The sequence below is a fragment of the Lolium rigidum genome, chromosome 2 (genome assembly GCF_022539505.1).
Source record: "Lolium rigidum isolate FL_2022 chromosome 2, APGP_CSIRO_Lrig_0.1, whole genome shotgun sequence".
NCBI lineage: Eukaryota > Viridiplantae > Streptophyta > Magnoliopsida > Poales > Poaceae > Lolium > Lolium rigidum.
Window position 1 is genome coordinate 229294295 of NC_061509.1, and position 9384 is coordinate 229303678.

Sequence of the window (9384 nt, forward strand, 5' to 3'; positions counted from 1 at the left end):
ATAAATTGATTTGAAATGCACAGCCTGTTGCTGCCCAATAATGCTGGCCACCCCCCACTGCCATACCAGCACAGCATGGGACGCAGATTCCTGGAATCTTCACACTGCCAGCCCAGCCCAGGGATCTTACTAAATTATGTGCATAAACTCTTTCCGCATTTACGTGATCACATTAATTTCTCCTACTCCCTGGAGAATCTTTCTCTCTAGCCGCCTGCTTTTTCTGTTCGAACAGTCCAAAATTAACCGGGGTCAGTAAAACCGTGAGAACCACGAGGCGCACGTGATGTACGGAACAGGAGCGAAAAGGCGTGGAGGTTTCCCGGTTCAGGCACAAAAGTTCGGTGCCAGGCGCGGTTTCATAAGGGCATCTCCAACCGGGCGACCCATCCCGCGGCCGCGCGTCCGGATGGATCGAAACGGACAAAAACCCGGCCCAACGCGGGGACGCACCGCAAAAGCAGGACGGCCGCGGCGTCCGGAACGACGCAAACCCGGCCCAAATCTGGGCTAGGTTTGCGTGGCCGCGGATGGCACGCGCCGTCCGCTCGCGTCCGCGCGCTGGTCGCCTCGTCTCCCTTGGGCCCACCCGTCGGTGACCGGGGAGTCTATTAAATGGGGACTCGGAGGGATGCGGCCCTCCACTCCGGTCCCCACTCCACTCCCGCAGCCGAAACCGCCGCCATGGCCCCGAGCGGGTTTTCGCCGGAGCCAACGACGACGAGGCGGCGGCGGCCGGCGTCGTCCGCCGGCCGTCTGCGACCATCGTGCGGAAACCGAGGCGGCCTCCACATCGGAGAGGCCGCCCGCCGCGGCGCGGCATTGCCGCAACCGCCGCCGCTGGCTGCTCGAGCCCAAGCCGGAGTCCTCGGAGGAGGACCGGGACCTCCGCGCCGCCCTCATCATCTCGGCGGCGGAGGAGGAGCGAAATGGCCGCAACTCCATGCGGCCATTCGCACCTCCGAAATGGAGGAGGCGGCGCGGCGGGGAGGTGGAGGACGCGGAGGGCTGGGAGCTCTACGCCCGAGGCCTCCAAGCGCGACGGGAGGAGGAGGAGGAGGAGACGGCGCGGCGGGAGGAGGCCGGGCGCCGCGCCGGACGGCGGCGGCGCCGCCGGGGAGGAGAGGTGCCGCCGGCCCGGAGGAGGCGGCGCCGGGGAGGCCGAGCGGCGCCGGCGCGGAGAGGCGACGGCGCCTCCGGGCGGCGCGGGTGGCTCCGGACCCCCGCTCGCCGTGGGAGGAGGCCCCGTGGTCTCCACGGCCGGAGTCCCCGGCGCGGTCGAGCCACAACAATGCCTCGCCGCCCGGGGACCTCGACGACGTCGCCGACGACGCCCACGGGGGCTAGGCGGCGCACCGGCGGCCACCGCGCCGCCGACCAAACCCTAGAGGGTTTTTTATTTTCTGTTTATATTTTAGTTTAAATTTAAAAGCCCATATAGGGGCTTCTTTTGTTAGTTTTATTTGCCCAAAATAGGGCTATGTACTAAATTTGCCAAAATAGGGCATATGTTTAATCAAATATCGTTTAAATTTGCCATTTTCATTTTGTTTTCGTGTTTCTCCAATTTGCGATGCGTCCGCGCGTTGGGCGCAGCGCGCGACCCAAACGGACACGCGGACGCGGACCGCTATCCGCGTGTCCGGGCGGCGACCCAAACGGCCCAAAACGGACGGCCCAGCGCGTCCGTTTGGGTCGCCCGGTTGGAGATGCCCTAACGCCAGAGCGCAGGTGAACCAATTGTGCAGCGCAGCGCAGCGGTACAGGAGTACAGACTACAGGAGTACAGGGGGTGCACGCATTCATTCATCAGTGCATGCAGGGATGCGGTGGATCTTATCTTTCCACGTCTGATGATGTGCGTGAATCTCGGTTGGCCTGCTGGCGTCTGGCTCCGTCTGGGTACACCTGAATTCGTTACATATTTTGAACGGAGGTTACGTATGTATTTGTACGGTTTTCCGTAGCAATCTCCCAGTTAGCTTCATATGTCTACAGTTAGGTATGATCGGCATCAATCCGTTTCGATTCTGATCCGTCAACAATGTAGGAGTACTATAAAATGGAATGACGTCGCAAGTTTATCTAAATTTAAATATATTTTGCTGAAATCCATATTTGAATGGGAACATACTCCTGCTGTACAAGAAAAACATTTTAAGATGCTTAAAAAAATCTAACAAAAATTTGGCGCGTACATATCTACATTAAGCACATATGATGTCGACATGCACACGTCAGTTCTTTGTTCTGATTTTTTTTTTAACATTTTCGACTGCGCTTATTTCATAAATCGGGAGTATCAAATCGTCTTCTCCTCTGTATCTTGACACTCTTTAATCTATAGATATGTTCAAGTTTAGACAAAATTTCAACATTCTTTTATAAACAGAGGAAATATGATAAATGATAAAAAAAATAGCAATATATGATCGAAGCAAAACAGTTACACACACCCTGCACAATTACATGATTGACGAAGTAGCCACACAAATGGCATCTCTAGGAGGCCAGCGTAAAAGGATCGACCTATTCCAAGCCTAATTTTGGCCTGGAATTATATCTGCACCGATGGATAGCAAACCATGCGTGCATGAATTATCTTATGCACCGACATCAATAGCCCGCCCCACCTTCTGCGTGCGTGCCCGTAGTTTCGGGCGGTATCAATCGGTCTTATGTGCCGCCATCAATCAACGCCGCCAGGGTGGGGCGACGTCTGATGTGGGCATTATCCTTCCGGTACCCGACAACAGGGGTTCCACGCGGATCACTGCGGCCCATGGTGGACCAATACGTCGGTTGCAGCGGTGGAAAGATATAAGGAGATGGATTCTTGATGGACAAGGCAATGAGACATTGATTAAGGAAAAGATAAATAGATCTTGTTGTAACCTAGTCGAATCCGTACAGTACTCTCGGGACCTGACCTCCTATATAAATGTTAGGAGAGGGCCTGCTGGAGCCTATCCACACAACCTACACAATCTCGCATACACTAAACCCTAGAAACCTCACCTCCCAGTGAGATCACCACTACGCAGTCTATCGGCTGTCTCATTATAACTTTTTTCATCGATAATCAAGATCAGACAAGCATGAGTAAGGATTTTACTTCATCGAGAACTCCGAACCTAGGTAAATCTCGCCTTTCGCTCGTTTGGTATCCGACGTCTCATGCTAACCTGCAGGATTCCATCAACCCTAAGTTTCTCATGGTGTGCATTGCCGAGAAGCCCCCTCATCAATTGATGCTGTCTGTGGAAAACCTTTTTTTATGAATTAGCACGCTGACCGTCGCGGCAACCAGTGGCGGAGCCACATGTAGGCCTGTGTAGTCATATGACCACACAGATTTTTGTCAAATTATTTGTATGCTAGTAAAAATCATGTCAAAAACTATTAAAAACAATTAAAATACATGCATTTGACATCATGGATTTAGAATGACAACACAGACTTGAAGTTCTGGCTCCGCCACTGGCGGCAACCTCACCCTCCTCTGCTACCCGTACACGATGACACGCGGGATCGTATGAGGCCGGACCGGCAGGGCTGGGACGCAACCGGTCCGACAAGGTTTGCTACGGGGAAAATAATTTGTTGCATCGCGGAAGCCACAGCTTTATCGGTGGGTTATTATTGGTAGATTTTATTATCAGTTCCGAGCATAGGGGTAAACCCGTCTCGTGCGTGCGTAGCTTTTTCCAAGGAAAAAATAATAATGCTTTTTCCAACGCTTTGGAGAGGAGTACAAAGCCAAATAAGTTGATTTGAAATTCACAGCCTGTTGTTGCCCAATAATGCTGGCCACCCCCACTGCCTGCCTGCTCTCCCAACATGGGGTGCAGATTCCTGAAATCTTCACACAGCCAGCGCCAGCCCAGGGATCTTCTACTCCTACCGAAATTAATTATGTCCATATAAATTGTTGCCGCATTTAAGCGCTTACATTAAGTTTTCCTATATCCTGGAGATCCATGGTTTTAACACGGGAGAATCTTTCTCTATCCGTTTTCCTTTTTGAACAGTCCAAAATTAATAGGGGCTTGTAACTGTAAGGGCATCACCAACGGCCGACGCAAAATAGACGTCAAAATTGTCCGCGCACGTCCGTTTGAGTCGTCTCGCGAACGCGAAAATGGTCGTTTTTGTCGGCATGTCCGTTTGCGTCTGGGTGCCTCCAGCGACGTGACGCATATTATTTTTTCTTTTTTTCTCCCTTTTCCATTTAAACATAGTTGCAAAAATTACACACACTAATACATACTACCTCTCTGTTTTAATCGAACGCTGGAATCAACTAGCACCACGCACATAGTCAACTAAGGCCCGCGTCGATTAAAAGCGCCCGAAGGGAGTAGTTGGAAACATGGTAAAACATTGCAAAATGAGGAAATCTAACTAGTGTTAGCCGCGCAGGTTTCTTATGTTCGCTGCCACTCTCGGGCACACTCAATCACCCAAACTGGATAATCCAGCTGGCAATGATAGCCTTGTTCCTACCGAGGGAGAAAATATAGAAACCTCCACTAGCGGCTTCAATTGGCATATGGCCATCTTCGCTGCAAAAAAAAAGGAACACTCTGACAGTTCTAACTGTCGTTGTCCGAGTCGGGCTCGCACCTTGACGATCATCTCGCCATCCCCCTCTTAGAGGAAGGTGGGCTGGCAGCCGAGTTCGAGAACGAGGTCGCGAGCAAACTTGTCCCACCAGGTGTGCAGGTACATCTTGCACTGCCCGTTGAACAGGACCTAGACAGGCCACCGACAAAAGTTGCAGCTGGCCTCCCGTAATTGCAACTGGGCCGGCTCGACGCCATCGCCGAACTCGGCGACTTTGTCCGGGATCCGCTTGATGCCAAGGGGGTCCCGGTCGATGCGGAGGAGGAACTCGAAGTACCGGTTGTAACATCTCAAAAAAATTCAAAACAAAACCAATGAATTTCCCTAGTTCCAAATTTTGGAACCAACAAAAACTTTTATTAAATGAAGTATGATACATAGTGATCTTGTTTAATTCTTGTGCTATTGCCATGATTGATTTTTATAGTAGTTTGAAATAAACTTAAACCCTAAAACTCACCCCTCTTTTCACCATCCTAGCTAAAATAAAATAAAAGAAAATTAAATAAGAAAAAGGTATATGTGCCTATGGCTATTTTACAAATCTTTACCCTAGACCCTCCTACTTTGTTTAGTGGTTTGGAAAACCATTATACACCCTATCTAGTACTTATCAAACCTAATTCAAGTTGTTTCCAAAGAAAATAAAAAGAAACTAAAAATGCCATAGAGGCATATGAGAGTAAAATAGCAAATTTGTGAATTTGAGAAGATTAACCCTAGGACTTGTTGTGAATGGTTGGATCACTCCCATATACCATTTCAACACTCAACAACACCAAATGGGTCAAGCCAAGTCAAATTCAAAATGAAATGCAACATATGCATAGAGGCATATGTGGCACATAGCCATAATACCCACTTCTTAATCTATGCCTCTAAACCTTGACCAAATGATGGGAAACCATCTCTCAACCTAATATAACACTAAATTGACCCTAACCCATGTCCAAGTAAAGCAATATGAACCCTTTTCAAAAATAATAAAATTTGACACCTCATCTCTTATGTATTAAGGCCAAATTTGCAAATCTTTGAACAAGACCATTTGAATTGGTTTCAATGGTTGGAAAATGTTTATAAACTGATAAGAACCACATTAGAGTCAACCAAAGTCAAATCAAATGGGAAGAAATCACATAGTGAGAAAATCCCCAAAATTCCCTCACATACACCTTATGCCAAAATGCAAATCCTTCACCAAAGCCATAATTGCTTGCTCCCTTGATTCTAAAATGCTTAAATATGATAAACTAACACAATTGCATCAATGAAACCAAAATCAAATGGAGAGAAATGAGAATGTGAGAGAATATCATTTTTTTTTTCACTCACACACACTTAGCCCTTTTTGCAAAACCTCAACCAAGGTCACTTTGGCTTGTGCCATTGATTGTAAAACTCTTATATATCAAAAACAAACACAATTGACACAAAGAAACCAGAATCAAACCAAAAGAAAAATCAAATCTCAATAACATGTGATAATGGTCATATTGCCATTTTATAAAATGTTCCCCACTTTACCCCTCTGTATTTCTCATTTCTTAAACTAAACTTGGTCAACTATGACCATGTCATCCAAGACCAAGTAAAAGAGAACAACATTCATGTTGACCACACATGCTAATGTTGACTAGGTTGACCAGTATGATTTTGACAAGTGGTGATGTTGAAACTATGTGAAGATCCTACCAAATTGGAAATCTCACAAACCTTGACCAAATTGACCACCACCACCCCCATACTACCTCTCTAATAATATAAATGAGATCCACCAAAAATATTTCCAAAATATGACAAAAAGTTTCATGCGGCCATTGTGTCGAGCACCTTGCAGGCATGATTCTGAATTTGGCAAACATGCTATTATCCTCTGGTTTTTAGCCTCTACCCCTTTACATATGTGATCATCAACATCCTATACCCCTCCTGCATCTCTACACGTCCTTGCCCCGTCGTTTAAAGTAAGAGAGAGGGAGAAGAAACCCTAAAACTACCCATGTCAAGTACCATGCCGGCCACTCTCCTCACTTTCTCTCTGGTCCTCCCCTACCCATCTCACCTTGCCAACTAGCCTCTCGGCACTCCACCGAGCATGCTAGTACCTTCCCTACGCAAAGAGACACCAGCACTTGGCCGGAACGCGCGTGCCCAGACGCGCCAGAAACGTGCCAGGCCACGCGCCAGAGCGTGCACCAGCACGACACTGGACGCCGCAGTACGCCGCTCGCCTGGAGCCTCTCGTCCTCCCCTCGCTTTGCCCTCTTGCACGCGCCATCACTACACTACCAGCTAGCTCCTGGACAACCCTACTGGCACGCTGGAGAGCCCTAGCCGTCGCCATGATCACCGACCTGCCGCCCGGTACCGTCCTTGTCGCGAAGCTCCCGAGCCATTCCATCACGCCACGGACGCGCCAGCTACACCCAGAGCCTCGCCTAGACGTCGCCTACAAGATGCGCACCTCGCCTTGCCCTTTCGCAGCTCGTAGCGCCATCGTCGTCGTCGACCCCTTCGCCGCAGCCACGGCCCTCGCACCAGCCTATAAATAGGAGAGATCGGAGCCACGATTCTTCACACCATCTGCACCTCTCTCATCCTTGCCCCTTCTCCTCCCACCAATTTTACATTACCTCGCCGGAGAAGCTCCAATCGCCAGCTCGTTCCCGCCGGAGCCCGCGGACCCTCTACCTCGACTGGAGTCACCCCTAGCCTCGCCACTGTACCAGAAGCCTCTACGTCCTCTCCAACGACGCCTCGCACCCCTGCCTCGACCGCCGGCGGCCCAGGACACTCCCCGACCCCCAACCTTCGTCGCCAGCACGCCCTCCTCTCGCCGGAGAAGAAGACGAACCCCAACCGTGCGATCGGGTTCTAATCCAACGGCGCAGCTTACCCCGTACCGCTTCGGTGAGTTTAAGCCACTGGCGGGTGGCCTGATAGGGGGTGGCCCGATCTTCTCAGTAAGCAACGGTGGTGATGATGATCACGGGGTGATGGCAGCGGAGGAACACGACGATGTAGTGGATGATAACTTGTATGACGCAACGAGATCTCTCGATTGGTCCCTGTCGCCAATGCAACAGCTCTCAACCACCGCAAGATATTCGCAACTCCACACACTTGCGCACGTAGCCGCCGACCACGAAGCGGTAAGTTGCAACCGTCTAATTCCCAATGGAACAACGAGATCACACAAGACTTAAACGGGATCTACACAATATCCAAGCAATATGGTGTAGGGAATTCAATAGTTTTGCGAGCAAACAACTAAGAACTAGGGTTTATCTTAAACGTGGTCTAAAGCAGCTAGGGGGCGTCCCGGGCACTTATATAGGTGTCCGGGACGAGTTCCGGTCGAAAAGATACAAAAAATACCGACCCGGAATAGATGCTGGTCGAGACAGCGACTCGGACCTGGTCCGGTCCGGGATCCGGTCAACCGGGCTGTGGACCGGGCTGTCCGGTTTGTGGTCCGGTCCAACCGGGCCGTGGACCGGGCGGTCCGGTCCGGGAGTCCGGTCGACCGGTCGGAAACCGGAAAGCCGCAAAGTTTCCGGTCTCGCTCCGGTACGATAAATTTCCTCCGGTTGGTGGCCGGTTTACGACCGGTCGGCCGGGCCGAAGACCGGGCGGTCCGGTCGAGGGCCGGTCGGACCGGGTTCTGGACCGGCCTGGACTTCTTCTTCGCCTCTCGCGCATTCCTCCCGCTCCTCCCTCGCGCGTCCATGAGATATCTTCATGTCCAGCTCTATGTCCAGCTTCACGGCCTTCTTGATGTCCGTCTCCACGTCCAGCTGCTCCTCTCCTCGTGCGATGCATGTCTCCTCTTGATACCTGATGATACATAAGTAATAGGACTTAGGCAGTATAAAGTTCTCATCAATCAAAGTACCGTTTAGAAACAAGTTCACCTGTTGTTTAAGTAGCTTCGCACGAGCTCTTGTAATTGGTCCAATCCGAACTTCATTGGACTTGAGCTTCACAGACAGGTTCATCTTCATTTGCTAATGACGGAGGTAGTAGTGAGGTAGGGATGTCCTCATCATCTCCCCCCTTCAAAAGGCGTCGACCCCGACGCTCCAAGGTCTTCTCCGTCATATGGTGTCAAATCAGCAACATTGAAAGAATTATCGACACCAAACTCATCAAGCTGGAAGATCTATCGAGTATGCATTATCATTGATCTTGGCAAGCACTTTATAAGGACCAGACACCACGAGGCTTTAACTTAGACTTCCGCGGCTTCGGGAACCTATCCTTGCGAAAATGTACCCGAGACCAAATCACCAGGCTTGAACAACATCTCTTTGCGCTTCTTGTTCATCCTTGCAGCATTGCTCTTGCCTTTCTTCTCGATCAACTCTTTAGTCTTCTCATGGATCTTACGCACAAAATCTGCCCTCTTGGATGCCTCCATATTAACTCTCTCATGTATGGGCAAAGGCAACAAGTCAAGTGGAGTAATGGGTTTGAAACCATACACCACCTCAAAAGGACACAGCTCCAGTGGTAGAATGTACCGCCCTGTTGTAAGCAAACTCCACATGCGGCAAACACTCTTCCCACTCCTTCGAGGTTCTTCTTGATCATGGATCTCAACGGTTGTGACAAGGTTCGATTCACCACCTCGGTTTGACCATCGGTTTGAGGATGACAAGTAGTACTTGAATAGTAGCTTTGTCCCCAGCTTTCCCCAAAGTGTCTTCCGAAGTAGCTCATGAACTTCACATCACGATCGAAACAATAGTCTTC